Source organism: Vigna unguiculata, chromosome 2 (assembly GCF_004118075.2).
Source record: "Vigna unguiculata cultivar IT97K-499-35 chromosome 2, ASM411807v1, whole genome shotgun sequence".
In the NCBI taxonomy this organism is placed as follows: Eukaryota; Viridiplantae; Streptophyta; class Magnoliopsida; order Fabales; family Fabaceae; genus Vigna; species Vigna unguiculata.
Window position 1 is genome coordinate 19,797,351 of NC_040280.1, and position 26,415 is coordinate 19,823,765.

A 26,415-nucleotide genomic window follows, 5' to 3' on the forward strand; every position below is an offset into this window, starting at 1 on the left:
TTTAGTGTTCTCTTTTTATAAAAACCACCATTGTTCTAAAGTCATTTTCTAGGTTATTCAAGTCTAAGTATGAACTAGTTGGTGTAATAAAGATAAGAGAAAGTAATTAAGACTTTATGGGTGTAAAAGGAAGGCAAACAAATCATGTCATATAAGAATGTAAGGAAAGCATGACGAATTGCTAATGTCATTTTCTTTTTTATTAAGAGTACTTGATCAAGTATTTAAATTTTTAAATTCAAAATTTCTCTATTTTTTTAGTTAGTTTTCGACCAACACATCTGCTTGATTTTAGAATAAAAATTCCCATTTAATTTCATTATAATTATCATTTATATTTTATATAGACTTATCTTATGAATAATCGTATCTAGTTTGAATAAATACACTTTTGAAATATGTATGAATTTGTCATTTTTTGTATGATAGTGTGTAACGAGTTTCGTTGAAATTTTATCTTAATTAATAAGAGTCGGATGGTAATTCATCACTTTGTGTTTTCCTTAGAGGAAAGTACTATTTTTCAGGAAAGAAAGACAAAGATGAGTTACTTCCTCAACACTTATGGGTGGTGATGGCAAAGTCAACTCCACCACCTCTAATAACACCCTCATCGCCTTCTACACCATTTTCACAGTCTTTGGTATTCTTAACGATGACATCTATTATATCCTCAACGTCAATGGTGAGTGGGATGTGAGGGAGGCATAGTGCATTTGGAGAACAAAACAAAATAGAAAAATAGTAAAACAAAAAAGCGAAAAAGCAGAAAAACCTAGAAAAAAAAAACAAAAAGAAAAAGTCATGACAGTGACTCGTGGTCAACTTTCAAGTAGTGTTAACACCAATTTAATGGAAATGACCACATTGAATCCTTTAATAAGGAATGGAGAATAAGTTAAGATAAAAAAAATAATTAAGTGATCACATTAAATAAACCCATAAATATTGACAAAAATACTATTTAAGCCTTAAATTTAAATGATTCTATCTCATTTTATCTTAAAAATCTTACAGAAACCCACCTCACAAAGTTGAAGGAGACTCCATTAAGATGATGCGCCTAGATGCGTAAGCATGCAATGATGAAGGAAATGGAGTTTAGAGAGTGGTTTGGATGTGTGTCTTGAAGGAGGTTGGGCCAACCATCAAGGAAAAAGTTAGAAAAAGTAAAAAAGACAACTATCCTAGTGAACTTAGAAGGGGAAAGCTGCAAATTTTGGTAGACTTTCTCTATATTATTTCTAATTTGCTTTCTCCCTTTGTTGTTGTATTCAATGTATTTTTAAGTTTTTTTTTTCAATTTGGTTTTTGACATTCTCATGAAACTTCTTAATAAATTCCACTTTAGATACTCCTTCTTTACGTACTAAAGAAGTTGTTTTCGGATGAGGCAATAAATCAAGAGGTGTGATATGGTTAAAACCATAAACAACCTCAAAGGGAGAAAGGTTGGTAGTCTTATGGACTACTCGGTTATAAGCAAATTCTACATGAGAAAGATGTGCATCCCAAGTCTTCTTATTGCCTCTAAGAATGATCCTCAATAGAGTGGATATGAATTTGTTTACTCGGTTTGCCCATCAATTTGAGGGTGACATATGGTAGAGAACAAGAGTTTGGTTCCTAGATTTTCCCATAAAGTTTTTCAAAAAAGGCTAAGGAACTTAACATCCCAATTAGAAACTATTTTTTAGTAGACCGTGCAACCTAACCACTTCTTTAAAGAAGAGTCTTGATATGTAGCTAACATCATCTACTTGTGGCAGGGTATGAAGTGAGTCATTTCACTAAAACGATCCACTACCACAAAGATATAATCATAGCCATTTTGGGTTTTTAGCAAACCTAAGACAAAATCCATGTTAATGTGAGACATTATTTTAGACTTGGCTCGAAACAAGTTATGCATCTAGAGCAATGCTTCTGAACATCTACTCTCATGTGTGACCAATAAATTTTTTGTTTTTTCAAAAGAGTTAGGGTTTTTTCAACCCTGTGATGGCCCATGAGGCCCCCTCCATGACTTTCTTGGATAAGATGCTTTCTGATGGATCCTTGAGGTATACAAAGTTTTCCTTTATTAAAAAGATATCCTTCAGAAAGATTTAATCCATCAAGAGGTTTCTTAAGACATGATGAATATGTGGATGCAAATGTTTCATCATGCTCATACAACTCTTTGATGTCATCAAACACTAATATTAGAGATCCCAAGGAAACTAATAATGTGTGTCTTAGACAATGCTTAAGCTAAAACATTATACTTCCCTTTTTGTGTTTGATAACATAAGGGAATTGTTCCATATGCTCCACCCAATTTGCATGCCTTGTATTCAACTTTCCTCACCCCTTCAAATAGTTGAGTGACTCATGATCAATATGAATGAAAAATTCCCTAGTCACTAAGTAATGTTCCCATGTTTTATGAGCACAAATGAGAGCATAAATGTCTTTGTCATATGTAGGGTAATGCAAGGTAGGCCTTCTAAAAGCATAATGCCCTTTTTCATTACATGATCTAGAATGTATATGGACCTTTTGTTGTGACACTAAGAAGCATAATGCCCTTTTTCATTACATCTAAAACACCGGGTCTCTCTACCTTTAGTTTCTTTGGAAGGCTCTCTAGGTTTATATTTTTATTTTTCCTTATCTGTATCATGTGACCCATCATATTTAGGTTTGGAAGGGTAACCTTCCCCTCTTGGAATCTTTCATAGGGTAAGATGTGGTGGGGCAATCCTTCATAGTGGCCGACTTTCTCTTTAATTATTGTTCTACCATCACACATAGTTGAACTAAATCATTTAGGTCATTGTAAAGAAAGAGTTCTACCATATCCCTAATATTATAGTTCAAGCCACTTTGAAACCTAACAATTGTCATCTTTGATTCCTTTCTTGTTCCTGCCCTTAACATGAGTAAATCCATTTTTTTGTTGATATTCTCCCACACTCATGTTTTTTTTGTTGGAGTCTATGGAGCTTGTCCATAACTCCATATCATAATAAGAGGGTACATGTCTCCTTCGAAGGGTTGACCTAAGCTCATTCCAATATTTTATTTGAGGTTGATTGTGTATTTTTAGGTCTCTAACCAATGAAGTCCACCAATACTTGTAATGGCCCTGAAAGTTTAATGTAGCCATGGGCACCTTTTTCTCTTTAGTTATATGATGACACTCAAACAATTGTCCAACATTCATCTCCTGATTTAGATATTATTCTATGTTAAGTTTCCTATAAAAGGGAGGAAGGTCAATTCTAGGTTCCCTAGGGTAGTGCTTTCTAGGTCTATAAGGTCGCTTAGGTGGGGATTGATAAAAGTCATCATTATGATGACTACTATACCACTTATCTCTACTAGGAAAGAGGGATGATTCTCTAGTGTATCTACTTCTTTTAGGTGGGGAATCATCTTTTTGTTTGCCCTTGTTTTGACTAATCATGAATTGTGCAAACATGCCTTTCAATCCAGTTATATCCTTTCTTTGTCTTTGGAATTACTCTCTCAAATGTATCCTTCTTGACTATCCCTCACACTACCATGTATACTAGAATGATGAGAATGTTCACACATGTTGTGATGAATAAAGTTCTTCACAAAGGTTTTCAAAATTTCACAACTATGAATGATAAAGATTTTCTCAAAAGATTTTTCCTTTTGGTGAATGATTTTTATAAAGAAACTATTGATGGAAGTGTTCCAAGTAGCTCCTTGGAAGGAGAGGCGAGTCACAAGTGGATAAGCTTAGAAACAAAGTCCTTCCTAGTTAGAGTTTCCTTAGATTACTTTTACCAAATTTTCTATGTAAAAATTTTCCAAAACAATTTTTCCTAATAGTGTGTGTTTTGTTCCTAGAAACCAAAGAAAGGTTTATCTAATTGCAAACAAGGAAACATCGTACGTATCACGGAAACCTAAAAACAAGAATCAAAAGAATCAAAGTAAGGTAGAAAGAAAGGTAAAGGCAATTCACTAAGCTAGGGAAGTCCTATGTGAAGGTGCAAGTGACACTTGGAGCCTTTTGACACGCTTTCACTTCTAGTGTGCACGTATTGTTACAATGTTTAGTCAAAGAGATGGAATTACACCAAAGACATTTTCCCAAGACACCAAAGCAAAGAAGAAAGTGAACAAACATTTAGAACATAATAAAGCAAAATTATGCAAATGTTCCATGATATAAGTCAAAAGAAAAAAAAATTGTCTCGTTCTTCCAAATGCTCTTTTTTGCCTCCCTCCTCAAGTGTTTACTCTCTTTGTTTCACTCCAAAGTTCCTCTTGGTAGCCTTTTTTACCTCAATCTTCTCGAAGAAAATCTATATCAAGCTTCTTCTTACCTTTAGGATGCTTCCTTGAGAAGTTAGTCAAACTCCAAAAGAAACACGTATTCCAAGGATGTAATCCACTCAAGGGGCTGGAGGAATAAAAGCAACAAAAGCACAATTTGAAAAGCTAAACTCAAAGTGAATATAGACGAGACAAGACAAAAAAAATTCCAAAAGAAAGACAAACTAGAAATAAGGCACACAAGGATGTAAGCACTCAAAATAAAGCCCTGGTTCTAAAATGGATTACAAAAACCAAAACAAACTAAGAATGAATGATATTAATTTCTTTAGCACCTGAAGTTCAAGACTAGTCAGTCTAGGTTGATGGTTTAATAATATATTTTAAAAAAATATATATTGTCATGTTTAAAAAGAAAACTCTATGAACTTTCTAATTAGGGGCTTTTTGTCTCTATGGACTTTTGTGGCCCAATCCACGTAGATGAAGGCCTAGCCCTGTGGGCTAGACCAAATTTGAAGGTCTAGTCATAAAGTCAATAATGAAACATCTCATATTGCTCATATCTTCTTTAAGAAAGTGTTTATACTATTCCTACAAACATAATGTCATATAAAAATTTAAAATTGTTAAGTCACTTTTGTAGGATCTTATAAAAAAATTTAGAACTAAACTTTTATGGGTTAAATATGTTTTTGGTTCCTCAATCTTCAGTAAAAAATGAAATTAGTTTTTCTTCAAAATTTTGGATCAATTTAGTCCCCATATTTAGAAATGCGTGGATTTAATTATTTAATCAAATTTTGTTAAGTTTATTTGACATTTCAAATGCGTTTTTAAACTAACATTGAAGCGAAAATGTGTCAAATGGTATAAATAACTGAAATGATATTATGAAACACGTTTGAAACGTCAAATAAACTTAACAAAATTTAGTTAAAATGACTAAATTTATGCATTTCTTAAATTTAGTTATAGTTTCGAAAATAGACTAATTTTAATTTTTACTTAAAGTTAAGGGACAAAAACATATTTATCCTAACTTTTATTTTATACTGTTTGTCATTCAAAAATTAATGATTAAATAGAAGTGATCGGTATAACTTTTAGACATTAAAAATCCTTTTCTTGTAATCTTTAGATGCAAAGGATATTTGTAGATATAATTTAACCTAGTTACTTAAACCAAAACTAGGAACTAGTTGATGTAGACAATAAAAAAGAGAGCAATTAGGCCCTCAAAGATGAAAAAAAAAACATGAAAAACATTAAAAACTTGTCACAGAATTTTTTTTACCGACACTTGAATTTCAAATTCAAATTTCCTTTTTAATTCTCGGTCAACACATTGTTAGTTCTAAAATATGAGTTTGCTTCTTTCATGATAATAAAAAAAAGGGAAAAAACAAATTCTATTTTTGCTTCTATTAAATATTCACACGCTGTATACTTCCTAGCTTTTTAATATCCTATCAATAATTTATACTGAAATGGGTATCATAAACAAAATGTTTAATGTTATTCACGTTTCTTTTAATTGATTCAACGTGATATTGCTGCAGGAGAAGAAAAAGGATCTCATTAAATTATTATTTGTTCTAATAAAGGGCTCAATTAGTTGAAATGGGCTTCAGTGGCCCAACTTGTGATCTTCAAGAGAAAACAAACTTATGCAACATTGATTTTTTTTAAATCAAAATTAATTAATTAAATTTGGTTCAAGTTTGACTAAAAAATAAATAAAACATTTAAGCCGAACCAACAAAATGACACGTGAGCTAATTTCATAAAAAAAAATTGTAGCTAGGAAGTAATGTATTAAATTTACGGTAAAAAAGATTCCTTAAATTTTAACAAAGAAGATTGAAGCAAAAATTTATCACTTGTTTGTTAAAATTTATTTTTTTACGAGAATAAAATTCTTTCAAAATTTAAAGAAATTATAATTAGTTGAATTGAATCGAGTTTGAAAAAGTTATCACAAAAAAATGATTAATAAAATCATATCAAAATTAATTTTACATTTTTTTCACTTTAAGTTAGATTCAAAAGTATCTAGGATAAGGAGTGCTCATTCTAATGTTAAATATGTTACTGCTAGATAAAATATTGTTGAACGATATATAAAAAGAATAAAACAAAATCTTGATGATGATATTTAATTGAAATGTTGAATATATCTAATGGTGGTGGTTCAGTTGCACGATATTAGTTCCGTCTAAGAAAAAGTTTTATGATGATAATAATAATAATAATAATATATATCATTGTGGTATATATTTATAAACTTTTAAGCCGAGTGAAACTAAATATACAAAACTATATATTTTGTTGGACCTTTTACAATACTGATATTAATTCTTAAAATGATAAAATATATAAAACTAAAGTCAGATTTTCATAATAAATTATTTGTCATGATAAAAAATTATGAGCAAATTATAGAAAAAATGAAAGAATGTGAAGGTGTAATTGATGGATAATGATGTGTAATGTAATGTCACACCCTCATGGGACTACCTTGTCTCAAATGTCCCATTTGGCCCTAAAAAACAAAAAGCATTACCATCAATACATAGACCCATATCACAATGCTGAATTTCACATTTTATGAATGCAATTGTGAATGGAAACAATATATATATATATATATATATATATATATATATATATATATATATATATATATATATATATATATATATATATATATATATATATATATATATATATATATATATATATATATATATATATATATATATATATATATATATATATATATTTTGGAATTCATGATTTCATTTATGGTACCTAACCTACACTAAATTTAAGTGGTTCTTATGTATAAGAATTTAAAAATTTACTATATAAAAAATAGACATATGTAATTTCACTAAAATAATGCATTTTATTGTTATATATTTTTTCATTTAAATACTTACATATGCAAAAATAAATTATGTGTGAATAGTTATTTATTTTTAAAATAAAAATGTTATCATTTTCACCAAAAATACTCTAAGTTATGGTGGAAATCTATTTTTTTTTAAAACAAAGATTAGCAGAGTAAATACTGGTAGAGTTTAAAATTTAGAGATCAAATCAGTTATTAAAACAAATGAAAAGATGAAGTTGATGTCTAATATGATTATAAAAGAAAAAAAATCTCTTTTTTATTAAAATTATCTCAGTATTTTTTGAGATCCTTTTCAACCAAAAAGTGTTATCTCGGAAAAATCCCATAATTGTTTTACCAAGTCATTTGAGCACTTTGTTTATCAATGTGGAGATGTCTATGAAGTGAATTTTGGACCGTCTTTAGTCCTAGTTTATTACTATATAAGAGTGTGTTCCTTAAGAGTGTAAGATAATATAATAGAGGCAAAATCTCTGAATCTACTTGATAAACATGTTTTTTAAAATAGAGTCAAATGTATAGTTTTGAGGACCATGAATGCAAAACATGTATGGATGTGGTTGTATTTGTGCTAGTGAGGGCATAATTCTTGTAAACATTTGATTCTTGGTGATTTTGTGTAAACGCTTGGATTGATGAAATTTTTTTCTTTGTTATAAGATGATCTTGTATAATTTATAAGAATGATTATAATTGTACTAACATGTCCTGTTTTTTAGGCTTCAGTTGTGACTTATTTCCCTGTTATGATCATATATTATACGTGTACAATTAGATATAAAGTTGTGATTTTAATTATTAGAATTAATACCAGATATTATGTCAATATAATATTATTCCAGTATCCCTGATATTTTGTCCATGTGCAGCCATCATTATTAATTATTTCTTGTATTATTTAATGATGGCTTTATTACAGAGATTATGATTGTACTGTATTGTGTTTATATAAACACAACAGCTGCAATACAAATGTATAGATTTGCATGATAATATTCCTCCTTTTTATCTTTCTTGGTTTCAGAGCTCTTAAGCTTGAAGGCTCTTGATCCAATCATGTCTTTCGCAGCCAACACAAATCACAAAAATGACTTACCCACAACTGTTTCTGTCAGGTTGCAAATTTGATGGCTACATACTAGGAATAAAAGAATGTCCAGAATCGTTTGTCACTACAAGTGACAAAACTCAGAAAACAAATCCTAACTACGAAGAGTGGATTGCACAAGATCAAGCTCTCCTAAGGTGGCTAAGAAATTCAATGGCCATTGATATTGCAACACAGTTGCTGCAATGTGAAACCTTTAAGGAACTTTGGGATGAAGCCCAAAGCCTAGCAGGTGCACACACAAAATCAAGGACAATCTATCTCAAGTCAGAATTTCACAACACTCACAAAGGAGAAATGAAGATGGATCAATATCTTCTCAAAATGAAGAACTTGGCTAGTAAATTAAAGCTGGCAGGATCACCAATCTCCAACTCAGATTTGATGATTCAAACACTGAATGGACTGGATGCTGATTACAATCCTGTGTTGGTCAAATTATTTGATCAAATCAATCTTAGTTGGGTTGATCTAGAAGCCCAACTATTGGCTTTTGAAAGCAGAATAAAACAACTGAACAGTTTCTGTAATCCTTCAATGAATACTTCAGCAAACCTTGCAACCAAAACTAATTTTAGAAGCAACAAATCAGGGACACAAGGTAATTGGAGGGGCTCTAACTTTAAAGGAGGTAGAGTAAGAGGTGGATCTAAACCAATATGTCAAGTATGTAACAAGATCGGACACATAGCAGTGAATTGCTTTTATCATTATGATAAGTCATACACAAGTTAAAATCATAATGTTGAAAATAACAAGAGAGAAAATCACAGTGCTTTCATAGCCTCTCCTTACCACAATCAGGGCTATGAATGGTATTTTGATAGTGGAGCTAGCAATCATGTGACCCATCAAAATGAGAAACTTCAAGATCTCAACGAAAACAATGGTACGACTTCTTCTCTTTTAGTTGGAAATGGTGAAAGATTGAAAATATTGGCCTCGGGCACAACCACATTAAATAACCTCAACTTGCATAATGTTCTATATATTCCAAAAATAATAAAAAATTTGTTAAGTGTGTCTAAGCTAATTGTAGACAATAACGCTCTTGTTGAATTTGATGCAAACTACTGTTATGTGAAGGACAAATTGACAGGAAAAATACTACTAAGAGGGAAACTTAGAGATGGATTATACCAACTTTCAAATGTCAACTCTCAAGTCCATAAAGATCCATGTGTCTACATGTCGCTAAAGGAGAATTGGCATAGAAAACTTGGACACCCCAACAATAAAGTCTTAGAAAAGGTGCTAAAGAATTGCAATGTCAAGACATCATCACGTGATGAATTTTTATTTTGTGAAGCTTGTCAATTTGGAAAACTTCACTTGTTACTGTTTAAATCCTCTTCCTTTCATGCTAAGGAACCTTTAGAGTTGATTCACAATGATGTACGGGGACCTGCCCCAATTTTATCTCCCTCTAATTTTAAGTATTATGTTCTTTTCATTGATGATTACAGCAGGTTCACTTGGATTTTTCCTTTAAAACAAAAATCAGAAACAATACATGCTTTCACACAATTCAAAAGCCTGGTTGAAAACCAATTTAATAAGAAGATAAAAGCTCTTCAATGTGACGGTGGAGGTGAGTTTAAACCTGTTCAGAAAATAGCCATAGAATCGAGAATTCAATTTAGAATGTCTTGCCCGTATACCTCTCAACAAAATGGTAGAGCTGAAAGGAAACACAGACATGTGACTGAACTAGGGCTCACACTTTTGGCACATGCTAAAATGCCTTTACAATATTGGTGGGAAGCTTTCTCTACCTTAGTTTATCTCATCAACAGATTGCCTTCATCAGTTAACCCAAATGAAAGTCCTTTTTCATTGTTATTTGAAAAGAAACCTGATTATCATGTTCTAAAGTCATTCAGTTGTGCCTGTTATCCTTGCCTTAAACCATACAATCAACACAAACTTCAATTCCACACTACACAATGTGTATTCTTGGGATATAACAACTCTCACAAGGGTTATAAGTGCCTCAACTCTCATGGCAGAATTTTCATCTCGAGACATGTGGTCTTTAATGAGAATTTCCTTTCCATGATGGCTTTCTTGACACAAGAAATTCATTAAAAAGACTAACTGGAACAACTCATATTGTTCTTCCTTCTTGTCTTGCAGGTACCACCACAAGCCACACAGTTGAATCAACTCACAGGGAGGTAAATCATCAAGAAAGTGACTTCGTTTCCAATGAAGAGCAACCAACTCTCGATGACTTAACTGTCAATGATGATCAACCAATGCTCAATGATATCTCTATTCATGCAAATGAGGCAACCTCACATGTAAATGACACACTAGAAGAAAATAACCAACAGACTCAACAGGACAACACGCACTGGATGCAAACCAGAAGCAAGACAGGGATCTACAAGCCAAAACTTCCCTATATAGGGCTATTAGAAACAGACACAGAAGACAAGGAACCAGAAAATGTTAATGAAGCTCTACTTTGTCCAAAATGGAAAGTAGTCATGGATGCAGAATTTAAAGCTCTAGCAGCTAATCATACATGGACTTTGGTACCAATTCAGGGGAAGAATAACATCATAGACTCCAAGTGGGTCTTTAAAACTAAATACAAGGCAAATGACTCAATTGAATGAAGGAAAGCAAGATTGGTTGCCAAAGGTTTTCAACAAATGAATGAAGGAAAGCAAGATTGGTTGCCAAAGGTTTTCAACAAACTGCGGGTCTCGACTAATGAAACCTTTAGTCCAGTGGTCAAGCCCAGCACGGTAAGAACTGTCCTATGCATTGCAATACATTTAAATTGGGAGGTTAGACAATAAGACATAAATAATGCATTCTTGAATGGAAATCTCAAAGAAAATGTGTCCATGCATCAACCTGAAGGATATACATATTCAACCAAGCCTAGTCACATATGCAAATTAAATAAGGCAATTTACGGACTGAAGCAAGCCCCAAGGGCTTGGTATGACAAGTTGAAAGATACTTTATTGAGATGGGGCTTTCAAAACACCAAGAGTGATTCGTCATTATTTGTTCTTCGAGAAAATGGTCATATCATACTCCTTCTCATATATGTTGATGACATAATAATTACAAGGAGCAACAATAAGTCTTTAGAGACTTTCATTACTCAATTAAACATTGTTTTCTCTCTCAAAGACCTTGGCCTTCTACACTACTTCTTGGGAATTGAAGTACACAGAGATGATGGTGGAATGTACCTTAAACAAACAAAGTACATTAGAGATCTACTCAAGAAGTTTAATATGGAAAAAGCTTCATCTTGCCCTACACCAATGGTAACAGGGAAACAATTCACTGCTAAAGGAGAACTTATTGCTAACCCTACACTATACAGACAAGCTATAGGTGCATTGCAATATCTGACCAACACTCGACCAGACATAAATTTTATGTCAACAAACTCAGCCAATATATGAGTTCCCCAACCATGGATCACTGGCAAGGAATAAAAAGAATATTGAGATATCTCCATGGCACAACAAATTTTTGTCTCCATATCAAACCCTCAACCGATCTTGATATAACTGGATTCTCTTATGCAGATTGAGCCACTAGCATAGATGATAGGAAATCCATAGCAGGGTAGTGTGTTTTCCTTGGAGAGACATTAATCTCATGGGCCTCAAGAAAATAAAAAGTGGTGTCACGATCAAGTACTGAGTCAGAATACAGAGCTTTAGCTACCCTAGCAACATAAGTAACTTGGATCATATCACTTCTAGATGAGCTGAAATTTCCTATGCCTAGAAAGTCAGTTTTTGGGTGTGATAACTTGAGTGCTAAGGCACTAGCATCCAATCCAATGATAGATGCTCGGTCTAAACATATTGAGATAGATGTTCACTATATTCGTGATCAAGTGCTTCAGAATCAAGTTACAATAGCCTCCCACAGCAGATCAAATTGCAGATTGTTTAACCAAACCTCTCACACACAAGGTTCAACATCTTGAGAGACAAACTTGGGATGACTAAGTCACCTTAGTTTGAGAGAGGGAGTTAGAGAAAATTGTGATTCTAATTATTAGAATCAATACCAGAGATATTATGTCAATATAATATTATTCCAATATCCCTAATATTTTGTCCGTGTGTGTACAACTATCATTATCAATTATTTTCTGTATTATTTATTTATTCAATATGACTTTATTACAGAGATTATGATTGTACTGTATTGTGTTTATATAAACACAACATCTACAATACAAATATATAGATTTGCACCACAATATTCCTCTTTTTTATCTTTCTTGTACAAATGATGTGCAAATGGAATTTTTTTTTGCTGATGATGCAGGTGGACAATGCTGATATTACTAGTGAGCTGATAAGAGTTTGTGCTAATGTGTATATAGTTTTTGTTGTATATTTCTCCACATGTGGACTATCTTTATATTTTGAAACATAGTTTTGTTTTATATTTTAAAAACTTGGAGGACCGTAAATATGAAGTTTATATTTACTAAGTCTGTAATACTCTATTTAGTTTTTAATCATACTAATATAGGGTGTTACATATGATAATAGATGTATCAAAAGATATGGCCACAAGTTTTTTAGAAGGAAGCTAACATCAATTCTATCATTTTTTTTTAAAATAAAATTGTAATACTTCTCTTTTTCTATTATTAGTTGTTTGTCTTTATACAAGTGTTTTAACCTTTATTATTTATTTACTTTAGATTATCTCTTTTTTGCTAGACCTATAAGAGATCTACTGCTTTTATATATTCGACCTCTTTGTATTTTACTTCTATAGAAAAAAAAAATGTTCATTCTCTTTTTTTGCCTTTCTTCTTCTCTATTTCATCTCTCTACTTTTTACATAATAGAACCTAAAACAGAATAAATTTATTTATTGAACTCATATCTCATCTTTAAAGACTCAAACTAAACATGCATATGCAATAAAAATAAAAATAAATAAAATATCCAAGAAAAATTAAAAGTTTATTCAAAATAAAACCAAATCATATTGTAATATATTGTGTTACCATCTAAACTTATAAAATCCTTATTCACATAATATTATAAATATATATTTTTTATTATAACTATATGAAAATAACCCTGCTTTATTCACTTATGTTCCACGTGTTTCTTACTTACACGAGCCTCTTCATAACAATATGATTAATCTTCTTTATATTTTTTTCTATATAAAGAGAAGTGCACAAAGTATTTTTTGTATGTATTTGCAGAAAGGGTCCATCAACCTTAATGGGAGACAGAATAGCAGACACTCCATGCCAAACCACCAAATGGCCCATCATCATCCACTCACCTTTTCAAACCTTCTATCAAAATCATGTGAAACTTTTATGCATAAATATTTTTTTTAGAGTTTAATTAAGTTTCAAGTTATTTGTAGATTTAAATATTTTTAATTGATTTTTGTTAATTTTTTTAAGTGTTTAATTTTTTTGTATTTATTAATGAAGTTTTAACTGTTTAATCTTTTTGTTAATTGGGAATTGTGATTGTCTTATATTTTGTTTATTTATGTCCATGTGTTAAGAAACATAATTTTTTTTATTAATACAAAACAATATTATAAATAATATAAAATTACGAGTGATTTGTGTTGGATAATTAAGAAGTGATTGTTATTGTCACTTACATTGATCGAGTGATAACGATAATCTTTTGGTTGTTATAGGTTTATCTAGGAATATGAAAATCTCATTATCCAATGTGTTTTAATTAAATCAATAAAAGTCACTTGTTGTTTTAAATTAACCATAAGATCATTATATATATTATCATTTTAAATTAACTACAAAACCCTCATTTTCCAAACTCTCATTTTTTTTAACATGTGAGTAAGTGAGTCAAAAGACTAGAAAAAATAATGACCATGTCTTCCTGTTAATGAAAAAAATTAAACAACAAAATTTAAATTGATATAAAAAAATTAAATAAACCAAAATTATTTAGTAGACATAATTTAAACTTAATTAAGAGCTTTTTTTTCTTGTTATATAGTCATGTTTAGTAGAAAAACACAAGGACCTAAAAGGAAGTAATGCATCATTTATTACATTCATACCTAAGGTAGAAAATCCTCTAGAACAAAATAAGTATAGGCCTATATCTTTAGTGGGTAGTGTGTACAAGGTAATATCAAAAGTTCTATGAACCAGATTGAAGAAAGTCCTTCATAAGATTATAGATAAAAGACATATTGCTTTCACTAAGGGTAGAGGACTTTTGGACAATGTAATTGTAGCAAATGAAATGATGGATTAAATTAGAAGGAAAATATGAAGTGGGATCACAGTAAAAGTAGATTTTGAAAAGGCATATGATTCAGTTAATTGAGATTTTTTATACTATATGTTAGAAAGACTAGGTTTTTGCTCTAAATGGATTAGATGGATTAAAGGTTGTTTAGAATCTACCTCAATATCCATATTAGTAAATGGGAGCCAAAGGGAAGAATTTACTCCAACCAAAGGAGACCCACTAGCCCCACTCTTATTTTTTATTGTGGCCGAAAGATTAGCAGAACTAATGAAGCAAGCATTACATAAAAATAAGCTAAAAGGGTTAAGGGTCAGGAAAAATGAAGTAGAAGTGAACATGTTATAGTTTGTTGATGATACTTTGTTTTTGTGTCAGGTTGAAACACAAAATATTTTGGTTATCAGGATCATTCTCTGTTGTTTTGAACTACCATCAAGGCTAAAGTTTAATTTCTATAAAACTAAGTTGGGGGGGGATTGAGGTTGATAATTATACTTTAGATAAATTTTCAATTATGCTGAATTACAGAAAAATGATGATCCATTCACATACCTAAGAATTCTAGTGTGTGAAGGGGGAGGGGGATCATAGAATTATGGAATGGCATCACTCAAAAGATTAAAAAGAAACTTAATAACGACAAAGTGGTAGAAAAATTGCATGGGTAAGTTGGAAAATTTTATGCAAACATATGAAAAAGGGTGTGTTAGGTATGAGAGATTGAGAAGTGTTTAATCTAGATTTATTAGGTAAATGGAAATGGAGACTACACTATGAAAAACATGGGTTGTGGAAGGATGTATTCGAGTCAAAGTATGGATCTTGGAGAAGCTTAAACAACAGTAATGAGAATAAATATGAATCGTTGTGGTAGAGAGACCTTAGGAAAGTATGTGGGAAGGGACAAACATGGAATTGAGTTGATAAAAACATTTCTTGGTATAGAGGAAAAGGAAATCTTATTCGGTTTTGGGAGATAGTTGGCTTAGCAAAGTCCCTTTCTTAGAAAAGTATCCTCGAATGTATATCAATTCCACTACTATGAAGGCTAAATTAGGGGAGGTTGGAAAATGGAATGAAAAATCTTGGGAATGGAAATTACAATGGCGAAAAGATTGGTTTGAATGGGAGAAAGTTCAAATATCTAACTTGATGTATGAGTTGGGAGAGTATACATTAGGTAAAGGCAAAGAGGATGAATGGGAGTGGAAGGACTATAACACCCCGTCGGGATGCTACTAAAATAATTAGAAATTTTTCGTATTAAAAAATTCTTCCTTTATTTCATCAAAATAAGCTTTCCAAATAAAAAAAATATTATCTAACTTTGTAATTATCTGACATATACATTACATTATTTAAAAATAAAAAATAAAAAAGTTGCAAAAATTTGAAAAATAAGAAACAATTTTCTCAATGCAATCCCTAGAGCTCCTCACTGTTGTGCATCCAAATCATCATCTACAACATCACTCTACTCTCGTATAACACTAATCATAGGATTATCGTAAGTAGAAACCACAACCACAAACATGCAAGGGTGAGCTAACATAAAACAACACATACCAATAACTTACCAAACATCTTACTCACCTAAACTTCATTAATTTCAAAATCATTAAGAACATAATTTCAAAACCATATTCATGATAATAAACATATCATATTACCACATTATAATACCAAACAATATGTCTTTCCCATGTGTAACACCCCAAACGGATATTACTAGATAAAACTGATTTTTCACGAAATATACTTTAAGAAAATCAAACATTACGATAAATTCCCAAGCGCGGGAAATTTCAAACTTGTCTCGCTATAATCCATTTGTACTGTCTCATCTTTATTACAAGTTCATAATGGATAAAACATCATAATGGATAAAACATCATAATGTCTATTACAAAAGGTAGGAAAGCATAGCATAAAGAAAATCCCCCATCGGTAGCCCCGCTTTGTTGCTAAGCATCAACATGATCACCTGAATTCACGTCTGCTCCCACGTAACAAGTCACGTGATCATCGCCAAACACAAACAAGCAAGGGTGAGCTGAGAAAGAAAAACTATACAAATAATAAGATAATAAGAATTGACCCTCACCCAATCTAACTTAGTCAATTTTAGTTTATTGACCTTTTTATAACATTATACCCCAATCTCATAACCTATATGAGAAAGATCCATTCACAACCTTGGTCCTTAGGGATTATCATGCTCCCACGAACCTGCCCGCTCGTGGTCCAACTCTACGGACCTCCCCGCCCGTAGTCCAACTCTACGAACCTGCCCGCTCGTAGTCCAACATGCGTGAACACCTACTATGAACCTCCCCGCTCATAATAGCCTCAAGTGTGAGCACGGAACATACGAACCTCTCCGCTCGTATCCCCACACAAGAGTACAAATGATACGGACCTTCCCGCCCGCATCAATCACGCATCTCAAATCTCTGTTACGAACCTTCCCGCTTGTAACTAATCCAGCATATCCCAGACCAAGACCCTCACAACAATCCATGCATAATGCATAATGCATAACACACTATAAGCACATTTGCCGCTGCATGCATTATCTTAAATATATGATTTAAAGCTACGGTTACAACCAACAGTTTTTTTTTTTTCAAGTCTATATAAAACCTAAAATTATAATGTCTCTAACATAACCCTTACATATAGAAATAGATTTAAAGGCTATGTCATTTATTTCTCATGATGGCACCACTTCATATGCCATATGCTACCGTTAAGGACAAAAAGAAAGGCTTGCATCACAATACATAACTGACCTCAACTTTAACAAAATTTTCCAAATAAATGGACACTCACACCTGAATCTTTATTTTTAATACTCCTGTTCTAGCATTTTCCATTCGCCTAATAAAGTTGCATACAACTCATGCCAACACATTTTCACTCACTGTTTTTAGTAATCAATTCATCCCTATTAAGAACAAAATTGTACCGCAACTTGGTACCATATATCCAACTAGATAGCATCATTAATCCATATCATAGTTTTTGGTTACGTAAAAGATTCAAGTTGCCACTAAGTCATTAATAAATATATTCGGTTATCACAACACATTCAACAAATTATAAAAATAAAATCCCTTTTAGTTTTAATTTTATTTATTTATAGTTTTAAATAAACTTGCACCACTTCCTACACACTTCACCGTATATTTCATTCATGTTTTACAATTTAATCACACTTATGCAAACCAACCGTCAACAAAAGAATTCATGATTCAACCAAAAAAAAAAAAGAATTGCACCATTTAAATTTGATACATCCCTATAAAATTTATGCAACCCTAAACTCCAAACACATGTGCTTACCCACTAAAATTTTCCCGTGCTCTTAACTCTATAAAACTTCTAGTAGCTTTTAATATATTTGATTATTGTTGATAGCTAAAAGCAAAGTAATGAATCTTTATCAAAATATGCTCTAATTCACTCCACAAATTTCTCCCTAAATTGCACCTAAAAAATTTAAATAATCTTTATCATCCAAGATTTTGATTCCACATTTCATGCTTTTTCTATAATCCATACGAAAGAAATTGTCCTAGATGGAAGATTAGATATTTACACTTTCCTAATACATCATGAGTAACTAATCATATCATGACTACACACTTCTCACCATAAATTAATTAAAAGAAATTATAATGATATAATCTTCTATGAATAAATAGTCGTTATACCACAGAAGAAAAAAAGAAAAGAAAATTTTAAGTAAACAATTTTGAACCACAACCTTCTGCTTTATTCCCAAAACCAAGACATGATACAAATATCACTAACCCGCAACTGCTATTATTCTTCATACTATCATAAGAACTAAAACACAATTACAATAATAATAATGTCAAGGCCATAGTTTGAATGCCACCACCAAAATAATTCACGGACATTACCAAAGTTCCGAATGACCCAACCTCCATTTATATATTTTATAGTTTTGCCATTGTTCATGTATATTTTTGTTCATTTGATCTAGATAAAGTAATAGTACTTAATATCATATGGCATCAATACACACAAAAATTATAGAGTATATAAATAAATATATACTACCACAGAGACACCAGTAATAACCTTTTATAAAACAATCAAAACAACAACTTTCTATTACTGAAGCATGATCTGTATAAAAAAATATATGTAATAACTTTTTTTTTTATATTCCGCAAGCCTGAAAGTCCTACCAAAAAAAAAATTAAAACCATCGGCATATGCTTAACGTAAGAACTTGCCGAAATTATGCTTGCAAAGGGAATAAAACACATACCAATCTCATACGTGCACTGAAATAATTATCTCAAAATTAAGACAAATAGTGCAGCTCCCCTTACCCGGTTTTTTAGCTTCAAACAATTTCCAATGAATTCTTCCTTGTTCCCAAAGCTCCCCTCCTTGCCTCCACTCCAATTCCCCTCTCTGGATTGCAATTCTCAGCCCTCACTTGACACACACACTATGACTCTTTGTTTTCCCCACTCACTCTTCTCTCTCTCCCCCCAACTTCAGCCCAAAATAAATAATACCCATATTAAAACGAAATTTATTTAAATTCAAGGTTTTATGACCATTATTTTGGATTACTGCACCCCAACTGCTACCTCTCTGGTTTCTCAGGGAATTTCTACAGTCTCTAGATTTTTCCATCACTTAGCAAAAATATAAAAATATAAATAGTCTACTTACTCTAGTCAAGATTCAAACCCACAACCTCCCAATCCATCAAACACATGCACACTAACAAACCATCTCATTATTCTTGTTAATTCACACATTCATATAAGGTTAAACCATGTTTCCGCATTCATAATATTTTGGTAATATAAAACACAACTAAAATCACACTAATGGCACACACTAGACTTGAACCCAAGTCCTCCCAACATAACCAAGTACTCTAAACCCTTTAAGTTATCATTGTTTCTTGTCTAAGGTTTATCAAAGAACTCCCTTAAGGTATTCTCAACCCCTCATTTCTTTATTCCATTACTTATTAATTTTCATAAATTTCCTGGATCTCACACCATGTAACTTACTGACACCCTTCCTGCCCACCAAAGCCTTATGGATAGGGCCTTTTTCCCTACTTTCCAAAAGTCTTACGTGTAAAAACTTTGTCTGCTCACCAAAGCCTTACAGTCAGAGCATACTTACTCAACTCAAGCCAAAGTTTTATGGGCGAAAGAAATAAAACTTCCCTTTTTCCCCTGCTCACCAAAGCCTTCTTGGCGAAAAGGAATCACTTCGACTTTACAATTATGTGAGAATACATACATATAGCTACATCAAACACTCATGAATCTCATTACATCATTATCGCATGTATAACCATACATCAATCACACCGCAAACAGATGTTGCTCTAAAAAAACATCACCAAATCCTGCTCCAAAAATATAGCAACAAACATATAAACAGAACTAGGAAATTGTAAAAAAAAACAATAACAAACTATTTTAAAAAGGTTAAATCATTTTAGAGGTCTCCATTTTTGTAGCGAAATTTCAAGTAGGTCCCTCCATTTTTATTTGACTCAATTGAGTCCCTATTTTGGAAAATTCGTTGTAATCAGGTTCTTTCCATTGTAGTACAACAACGGTGTTAACTAGGTGTGTGTCAGCACATAGTTTTTTTTTTTATTCTTTTGATTTTTTTTAACTTTTAATTTTTTTAATTTTAAAAAAAAATTAAAAAAATTGCCAAGTGGTAGAGATAATGTGATGTAATAGTGGCAGTGTCATGTGTCACTATTAAAGTCTCAATGTAATCCCTATATTTGTTATTTTGTCTCAATTTGATCCCAATTTTTTTAAAACTGAATCAATTTTATCCTTTTATCAAATTTAATTTTTATATAAATTTTATAATGGTATTTTTATTATAATTGATATTTTTTAACAAAATTAAGTTTATTTAAATGTATATTTTGCATTGAACTTTATTTAAATATTGTTTCAAATATTTATATATCAATAATTTATAGACAAATGTTAAAATTGGTTTAAAAATAATAAATTTATAAATTGAATTGTAAAATTTTAAATAAATATATTTATTTTAAATTCGTTTAAAATTTTATGTTTGAATTTGTAAAGTTTTTATTTTTAAAGCAACTCTAATATTTATCTATAAATTATAGATATATAAATATTTAAAACAAAATTTAAATAAAATTAAATGCAAAATATACATTTAAATAAACTTAATTTTGTTTAAAATATCAATTATAATAAAAATACCATTCTAAAATTTATATAAAAGTTAAATTTGATATAGGGATGAAATTGATTCAGTTTTAAAAAAATTAGGACCAAATTGAGACAAAATAACAAATACAGGGACTATTGAGACTTTTCACATCCAATAGTGACATGTGACACTACCACTGCCACATCACACTATCTCTGCCATGTGGCACAATGTCAGATTGACACGTGGCAATTTTAAAAAAATTATAAAAAAGTTTAAAATTTTTTAAGAAATTTTAAAAATTTTAAATAAAATCAGAAAAAATCACGTGCTGACACGTGGCACATAGTTAACACCGTTACTGTACTACTAACGAAAATGACCTGATTGCAATGAATTTTCCAAAATAGGGACTCAATTGAGTCAAATAAAAATGGGGGGACCTACTTGAGATTTTGCTACAAAAATTGAGACATCTGGAATGATTTAACCTTTAAAAAAATAGAACAATTGTTTTAAAAACATCAGCAACAAAATATTTTCTTAAAAAAACAACAAACTGTTTTAAAAACATCAACAACAAACTATTTAAAAAAATAGAACAAATTATTTTAAAAACAACAAACATGAACCAAGCTGAAACAGAAAATTTTGCTCATGCAATTTACTACAAGTTGTCCTATACTGATAATTTAACTCTATGCTCATACCAAATAATCATCAAACCAAATTGGTTAACTTACCTTTGCACCATCCATTACCATGATACCAAACCTTATTTTCTGCACATAATAAATTTAGCATATAATTCACTAAAATTTTGAACATTACAACCACAATACCATAGCACAAAATCAACTTTGCACATGGTCATGAACACAAATTAATAGACTTACCTCTCATATGCAATCTTCACACTCTCAACTTTTTTCCAAGACAAATTCCCTTCTGGTCCAAGTCAAAATAATCCTCCAATACCACCAATATTTTATATTGACAACTAAAATTATCCACTTATACATATTACATTCCAAGATTATAAAAAAAAAAAAAAAAACATTCTTTCAATGAAGTCATCGTTCTACAATAATTTCTAACAAAAAAATTCCAAAACACCCTTAAAATCAATTCCATGTCAATAACAGTGTCATAATGCAAAAACTACTTCAGAATAATTAATCATTATAGCCCCCAAGTTTTCGAATATAATACAAACCATAAACATCTCATCACTTCAACGCTAAAAATCTATCCAACCAAAAATTATGAACAAACATCATGCCATAACAAGAATGTGTATTTCACAATTTCACCATTGATTCATCCATAAAACTTAGATATTATATTATAATCATCATTAAAACACAATTTATCATTATGTAATCCAATTTGCAAATTTTTTTCTATGCATAATAATAATAATAATAATAATAATAATGAAAAAGGTTAGATCCCCTTACCTTGTTTTTTTTTCTGAACCAAAGACCTTTTCCTTAGCTTTAGTCTTGTTTCTCTTTTTTCTTCCCTTAGGATGTTTGGATATTATGACTATCCCAAGACTGGTTCATGGGAACTCACTTCTAAATTAACAAAACCAGAACATGAAGTTATTTTTTCTGCACCATGGGCACTCACCTTAAATGGAATCACCTCCACCAATGAATATTCACCTTCACAACAAAAACACAAAAACACAAAACCAGCATCCTCATTAATGAAAAATGATTGTACCAACAAAATAAAATAAGGTTTTGGGGACAAGTTGCTTACCCAAAGCTCATTGTGGCACCATCATCAGCAGAATAAGGGTAACTTTGATGCGATTCCTCACCTCCATCATTGGACCGACTAGAGCACGAGAAATGCGAATGTGAACCACAAATGTGAAAGCTCAGGCCAAAAGAAATGTAGAAACAATCACCTCTAGTGTTGGACCAACGAGAGCAGGAGAAGTGCCAACGCGAACCACAAATGTGAAAACTCATAGTTGGAGAAATGTAGCAAAACATAAGTGAGGGAAAAAAGTAAAGTATAGTGAAAATGGTAAAGTGGTTAAGGAGGGAAAGTTAATCACTCGCTAACTTCACTTCCCTTAAAGACTGTCAACTTTTAAAATTAAAAATCTCATATACGACAACACATGGCATTTTATTTAAAATCCAAAATTTAAAATAAAGGTGCGCGTGGGTGGAACTAACGCTCAACAAAAGTAAATTAATAATAAGTGTTGTCTACTTATCATACGATGACACTCACATATAGTTTTTAATTTAAAATTTTACATTAATTTCCAACTCAATACCTCGATGAGTGAAATTTCATTATTTTTCAATATATATATATATATATAGAGAGAGAGGGGTGAGAGTTGAATTTCTCCCCATTTTGAGTCATTTGAGCCAACACTTTTATTTTTTATTATTTTAAAATTTAAAATAGTAATTTAAAGTGGGTTGAGCCCACTTTAAAAAAATATATATTTTTTTTCTATTTTACATTTGTGGAGCGAACATTAATGTCACACTATTAAAGTCCTTCAAAGCCTTTTGGAACCTAAGTTCATGTTATTCCAATAATAAACATTGAACATCCTTTAAGTCCTTTGTTAGCTTATCCCTTTCCTCTTTAAAAAGTTGGTGGTCAAGATTTAGATCATCAACATTTCTCTAGAGTTAGTAGACATCTTCGAAAGTCAATTATGGAAGATATGACAAACTATTCATGTTCAATGAAAAAAGAAGTAAAAATATTTTATAAGAACAAAATAATTTAGTGACATATATTTTTGTGAAAAAAAAATCTTTAATATATTTGCAAATGGTTTTATGAACAAAATTTTTACTCATTAATAATCCATTTTCCGAAAATTTACATGTATAATAAAAATAGAACAAAACGCTAGAAGGAGGGCTTGAACCTCCGACCTTGTGGTTAACAGCCACACGCTCTAACCAACTGAGCTATTCCAGCTTACATGGTTTTTAGACTCCATTGGATTGTTTTTATTGATATTTTTAAGAGTCTAAAGACTTAATGATAGGCAATGATAGACAATGTAAAATAAAAATAGTTTTTTAAGAGTGATAGAAAATGTAAAATAAAAATAGAACAAAATGCTAGAAGTAAGGCTTGAACTTCTGATTAACAACCACACACTCTAACCAACTGAGATATTCCAGCTTATATAAATTTTATAGACTTCATTGGTGTCCTTTTATTAAAAACAACATCCATCAATCCTTAGTAGTCAATATTTTTATGGTTGAGACTAAGAGAGTGTGTGAATGTCTTCAACCACCCAACTTTCATTCTTTCGTTCTTCAATAATGAAAATGTTCTTGGCAAAAGCTTTCACACTTGTTCGTCTTTCATATCACAATACTAAGATTAAGAAATAATTTAAATAATTGACATGATATTTTTTTAAATCTTTTTATATATATATATATATATAATGATAGAAAATGTAAAATAAAAAATAGAACAAAACGCTAAAAGACAATTTAGACTAAGACAATGTGTGAATGTCCTTAACCACCCAACTTTCGTTCTTCAGTAATGAAAATGTTCTTGGCAAATGTTGCTTTCACAGTTGTTCGTCTTTCATATCACAATACTAGACGCTAGAAAAAGGACTTAAACCTCTGACCTTGTGGTTAAGAGCCACACGCTCTAACCAACTAAGTTATTCTAGCTTACATGAATTTTGTAGACTCCATTGGTGTCCTTCTATTAATTATTTCAAGAGTCTTGACTTTGATTTTTCATAAAGTCATTAAAAACAACATCCATCAATCCTTATTCAACATTTTTATGATTGAGACTAGGATAGTGTGTGAATGTCTTCATCCACCCAACTTTCGTTCTTCAGTAATGAAAATGTTCTTGGCAAATGGTTGTTCGTCTTTCATAAAACCAAAAATTTCAGCTATGACTATGAATATGAATGCCTTTTACCCCGGTTAATTATTACTTTGATCAACATGATAACATTAGACTCATGTTGCTACCCCATCCTAATATATCTAGACTGTAAGTTTGCTTTAAGCACTATAATTTCTTTAAAGTAACAACACCTTATGCACGACCCATCCACTTAAGGCTAGGAGCACATCTCAAACACAATACAATTTCAATCATATCTTATATGTGAAAATAATTTATTTTAAACAAATAAAATTATTTTTGAAATTATAAATAGTTGAAATTAAGAAATAAAAAATTGTAAAAAGAATTGTATAACAACCTTATAAAACTATATAGTCTTTCAAAATATAAGTTTTATATATATATATATATATATATATATATATATATATATATATATGAAAATACCACACATGAATTTTATACATCAAAGATACTTAATAATTGATGCTTTCTAGAAGATTCATATTAAGTATGTCTTACTAGAAACTAGTACTTAGATTTACAAGTGAATATGAGAATAATGAATCAAGGTAAGTTTATTACAACCCAAGTTCACATATTTTATAATGTAAAATGATATATTATTCTATGACTTAGATCATCATCATTTACAACATAGGTTTCAATACTTAATACACAAAATAAACAATAGTTCACATATCATCCCATATATGTGAACACATTCATATAATTCTTATAAACAATCTCAACAACTAGTTTCATATAATATACATGATGTAAAATAAATAATATCAATTAAATATACAATTTAATATGCATTTATAATAAACATTCAATACAATCCATTAAAGATACAAAGAGATAAAAAGAAAGAAGAAAAGAAATTAAAAAAAAAAAAACTTCTTTTTAGCTTAAGTGTAATGACCTTAGCACATTTAAATATTATATATATATATATATATATATATATATATATATATATATATATATATATATATATATATATATATATATGAATCAAATTGGTTATAGTTGTCTCTCGACTCCTACCCAATAGTCCGGTACTACATGTTATGGCTAACATTACCCTTTTGCAAAAGAAGCATATTTGCTTACCAACATTTGTGCTAACATAGTTGTCACTCGACTTCTACCCGATAGCTTGTGCTAAACGTCAATGCTAACATTGTCTTTGCTCAAAATAAGCCTATTTGCTTCATAACCTTTGTGTGAACGTAGTTGCCTCTCGGATTCTACCTTATAGCCCACGCTAAACGCTAGTATTAACATTGTCTTCGTGCTAAATAAGCCTTCTTGCTAACATAGCAACCTCTTAGCTACTACCAATATTAGCCTACATGATATAAATCGTCAGACAACCCTCAATTGTTAATATTCTTTGTGCTAAAGTATTGACATCTCAACTCTTACTACTTCATATGTCTTTGTGCTAAGTGACCGAATGGTCCAAACTTAAAAAGACATATTTACTACAGTAGTGGTCTCTTGGATCCTACCAAAACATAAACATTCATATCAAGCGACAAATTGGTCCAAACTTGTACTTGCCCACAATTTAAAAATTTTAGACTTTTGTCTTAAATATCCATTACTCCTAAATAATAGAGTGGAAAATAGTTGCTCTTTTCTCTATAAATAAACCATATATACATTGAATGTTTCTAGTTTAGGCTTCCACTTTAGCTTTAGCA

The 26,415-nt window shown here is 30.8% G+C and overlaps 1 long non-coding RNA gene and 2 other non-coding genes across 4 annotated transcripts; all 3 read right to left on the reverse strand.

The window, feature by feature from the left end:
* Positions 1 to 16,294: 16,294 nt before the first annotated feature.
* Positions 16,295 to 22,807, reverse strand: LOC114173299. 2 transcript variants are annotated; one of them, XR_003602485.1, is made up of 4 exons: positions 22,734 to 22,793; positions 22,583 to 22,660; positions 22,273 to 22,482; positions 16,295 to 16,586 (listed from the first exon to the last, which is right to left on the reverse strand). It is a non-coding gene; the product is annotated as an uncharacterized LOC114173299 (long non-coding RNA). The 2 variants fall into 2 exon arrangements; XR_003602484.1 differs by having other exon boundaries at positions 22,583 to 22,807.
* Positions 22,808 to 23,708: 901 nt separating this feature from the next.
* Positions 23,709 to 23,782, reverse strand: TRNAN-GUU. Its single transcript has one exon. It is a non-coding gene; the product is annotated as a tRNA-Asn (tRNA).
* Positions 23,783 to 24,433: 651 nt separating this feature from the next.
* Positions 24,434 to 24,507, reverse strand: TRNAK-CUU. Its single transcript has one exon. It is a non-coding gene; the product is annotated as a tRNA-Lys (tRNA).
* Between the last annotated feature and the right edge of the window lie 1,908 nt (positions 24,508 to 26,415).